This window comes from Etheostoma spectabile, chromosome 23 (assembly GCF_008692095.1).
Source record: "Etheostoma spectabile isolate EspeVRDwgs_2016 chromosome 23, UIUC_Espe_1.0, whole genome shotgun sequence".
Lineage (NCBI taxonomy): Eukaryota > Metazoa > Chordata > Actinopteri > Perciformes > Percidae > Etheostoma > Etheostoma spectabile.
Genome location: NC_045755.1, coordinates 22183807 through 22188274, shown reverse-complemented (window position 1 = coordinate 22188274; position 4468 = coordinate 22183807).

The window sequence follows — 4468 nt, the reverse complement described above, 5'->3', positions numbered from 1 at the left end:
TCTCTCTCTGTCTCTTTCTCTCACCCCCAACCAGTCGAGACAGATGCCCCCCCACCCTGAGCCATGGTTCTGCCTCTTAAAGGAAGTTTTTCCTTGCCTCTGTCGCCTAGTGCTTGCTCTTGGTGGGAATTGTTGGGATTCTGTAAATAACATCACAGAGTACGGTCTAGACCTGCACTTTTATGAAAAGCACAATGGGAAAACTGTTGTGATTTGGCGCTATGTAAATATAATTGAATTGAATCTTGCTGTAATTTTTCTCTTTTGTAACTGGGAAGGTTGGCTGTGGTAGAACAAGTACCCTACTACTAAAATAAAAGTCTTGCAATTAAAAGTTTATTTTAAGTGAAAGAGAGGCATTGTCATTGTCAGATGATGCTGGATAGTTTAATGAAGAATTAGGCATTATATTTCAACTGTCATAGTTTGGGAGTAAAATCTGAATCTGCAATGTAACCAGTAACATGTCTGTCAAGTAGTACAATATTGTCCTCTGAAGTTGAAGTACACAGTAAATAAGTAGTAACAGGGTTGGCATAAGAACAAATATCCATTGGGGAAACAAGGCTAACTGGTGGCAATGTTGTGGTTCTACAATCTTTGGAGCAAATGTCTTGGTTCACCTTTCCACTGTTCCAACAATCACCACTCTGGTCTGGTTGAAATAAACACTTAATTCACCCATTTACATGGGAAAATATGCTGCTTCTATACATGCTAGTAAAAGTATTGTTTAAATAAATGGAGTATAGTGAGTCAAAATTATCTTACTAAAGGTCTATCTCTGTAGAGATCCTTTCTTTAATGTTGTCAGAAATGTAAATTGTATATAATAATAATCTGAGCCTGTCAGTGACAAAAACAGCACTTTTAGTTTTGTGAATCTGTAGGATTATATTGCAGCCTGGTACGCGGCTGGTGGATACAGTGTTCCCGCCATCCGCATATCCAGTAGAAACTTAAAAATATCGACATCCATTTTGGTTGCAGCCTCAACCAGCTTTGCCTTGTTCTCTCTAAATTTAACCCAACAGCCACAAGGACAGAGCAGCGTATTTGCGCATAGCAGAAATACACAACACGAGGACTATTTAGACAGAATATTGTGAATGTTTGCATGTCACAGAGTAGGAAAGCGTGAGGCACAGTGATAAAGATAGAGTGAGGCTGCTTTGTTGGGGGGCTTTGTGTTGTTATGTAACTGCCTGTTAGCCCCGCCTTCCTCTACTGGCCAATCTAATTCCTCCGTCACTCTCACATGCAACGTTTTCTCCAACACACACACACACACACACACACACATACACACACACACACAATGAGCCTGGGCGCAGCTGAGTGGGCTCCTTTAAGAGTTTGACATTCTCTCCCCGTTGGAGGACGAACTGGAGAGGAACTACAGCAGCCTATTGGGTGCCATCCTGTATCACCACCACCACCACCACCATACATCATCATCTTCATGTGTGACGTGCAGCATCAGCAGAGGCATGCAGGGAACAACATGTTTACATGGATGTTTGGGCCACCATTGGCTGTCATTTCTATTGTTGGAGCAAACTGCAATACATTCACACTGCAAAATGGAATAAACAATGAACTTCTAATGTGTAAAACATTTTGTTTCAAAAATATAAAGTCATCTTGCCTCCTATTTGTGAATTATTATAGTAAAACACATCAACCAGAGCTGTTCTGAGGCAGTGAGGAGAAAAAGGAAAAGGAGGAAAGGCTCTAGGAGTTGAATATTGTGTCTGACGTTCTCTTTGTCTCTGTGACCTAGTTTGCCATGAGACGCTTACGACGACTGACCTCCAAACCTTGTTGATAGCAGAGACGTTTTAGAATGACAGGGTACAGTAAACCTTCTCCTCACTTTTTTTTTTAGGAAGAAAGGACTGAAGAGGATGATGTTATTTACATGTGACTGTATCAAGTATGTATCACAAATTATTAAAGAATCTTGATCAAATACACAGGTAGATAGATACTTAATGGGGAAATTCAGGTGTCCAGTATAGCTCACACAAACTTACTTAAAAGTCAGATAAAAAACAAAAAAGGCCAATAAACAGTACTACATAGTCTTTGAAGGATTATTACACATAGTCCAGTGGCTATGGGGAGAGAGATAGAGCGAAGCCTCTGTTATCATATAATAATATAGGTCAGATAATATTAACAGGTGTAACCACATGTTTAAGCAGATTGGACAAAGTGCATCACTGAGTTGAGATAAGTATTTTCTCCACTACAATGAGACTCTCCCTGAAGCATTATGATGTTGAATGTACAGGTGAAAGTCCAGCTGTGTGTGTGGGTCCACCCCAATAAGGAGTAACAGCCTGTCTATCTTATGTCTATTAGATTTTTTTCTGTTATGTTCTTGTATTATAATACTGAATTTTTGTATTGTTGTATTTATAATGCATATCCTATAAATTGTTTTTTAAACTTTATTTTACTTTTGTCTTTTTGTTTAGAAAACTAAAGCTATGAGAATGAAATTAAAAATGAAATGTTCTGTCCTTCATTTAACACAGTGTGGAGCACCTTCAATCACATTTTGGCATCCAATCCTACCACATTTATGAAGAGATGATTATATTTTGGGTTGCAATCTTTTAAATTACATCTCTTCCATTTATTGTTTATTTATCAGGGACATTACCCATAACATTATAACAACTGAGACGGAGCGTATGCGGCCATCACGATAGCTATACGCTACCTATTTTAGCCCTCAAAGACAGACCTTAAATGTTGCCTGTATATACGTTTATTTATCGAGTTCATAGTGTTAATGTTAATGATCACAATATTCAAATCACCTGTTAACCTATCCATTCCTCAAATTATTAATGTGAATCGTAATTATATGTGTAAATGTATGGTTTAATAGATGTATTCTTTTTAGCTGTATGGAGCTTTTAAACTGTCTATTCATCTGAGCCACCCCTGCATTGTAAAGTTGGTATGTTCCAATTTGAGGGGTGGGCTTCAGGACTATTGAGTCTGGCAGTTGTGTTTGCTCTTGAGAGACAGCATGAGGAAAACCTAAGGGAGTAAGGCATACATCCGTTGGATGTCCTCAGTAATGACTTGTCTACAGGTCAATGTAAAACAGTGTATGTTTTTTGTAATGAGATCTTTTTGACTCTCACATTAATTTATTTTATTTTGTGAAAGTGTTTTGTTTTGTTTGCCTTGATTCGGTTTATTTCTGTAACACTATTTTGCCTCGTTGGCCTTACTTGGCGTTAACAATAATATCCCATCTTATCAATGTCATATCAGACTCCCCTTGAGTGTTTATCTACTTGCTCAGGACTACTAGCTACATTTACCCACGACACAACCAAATGTGAGAGAGGTTTTTTCAAGACGTCTGGCCTCTGCTAATTTGTAGTCCTTGGTCCTGGTCAGGTTTTTACAAAAGCAATCCCAGCATCAAACACGGCACTACAGTCTATTAAATTCTCAAAGAATAAAATCAAATAAAAACAGAATGTACATAAAAATGGTGTTGCAAAAGGACACCATTAATGCTCACATCTCTGTTGTTGTTTAAGGCATAGTTTTTCTCTTTTGTCTCAAACCCTGTTAGTTATATTTGGGATTTAAGTTTGGTTGATAAAGAGCTCTATTAATGTACACCCTTCACTGACCAGGAGGGTTGACCAACAGTTGTTCTGCACATGTGGACTCAACAATTCTGATTAACCACTACTCTTGTCATGGTCCGACCATCATTTCTGTGTAATGAGTTCAGACACCACGCCTGGGGCCAGCTCATTTAAACACTTAATAATAACTTTTAAAAAAGCAAAGTTTATAAGATTGTCAAAATTAAGTAGATTGTATTTCTGTATAATTTTGCAGTGATGCCATGTTATGGGTTTTTGATCCAATATTTTTAGAGCTTGTTTATAGACCTGACATTCTGCCAGAGGTCTGAATGTTGATTTGGAAGCTTGACCCCAGGGTGTAGTACAATAAGATAAGTGTGAAAAATAATAACATGCAGATACAGATTAGCTGCCTTGAAGGATAAGGATTCAGATTGGTTTTGGCATTCCTGGAAGAATTGACATCGGTCTGTAATTACACTGGATTTATAAAGCAGGGTGAAAATAACCGCCTCGAAGCTTTGCAGGAATTTCCCCTCGTCTTTAGATACATTTATGAAGCAAAGCAATAGTCCTATGAAAATGGCATTGTGTTTTTCAGCAATGAAACATCAAACCCAAATACATCCTTAGCTTTTAAATCATTAGTTATTAAGTTATTAATTTTGGTTTGATCGACATGTACAATATGAAAGGAAGACAGTTGACTGCTAGCTATACATCATGTGTGTGTGTGTGTGTGTGTGTGTGTGTTGTGTGTGTGTGTGTGTGTGTGTGTGTGTGTGTGTGTGTGTGTGTGTGTGTGTGTGTGTGGTGTGTGTGTGTGTGTGTGTGTGTGT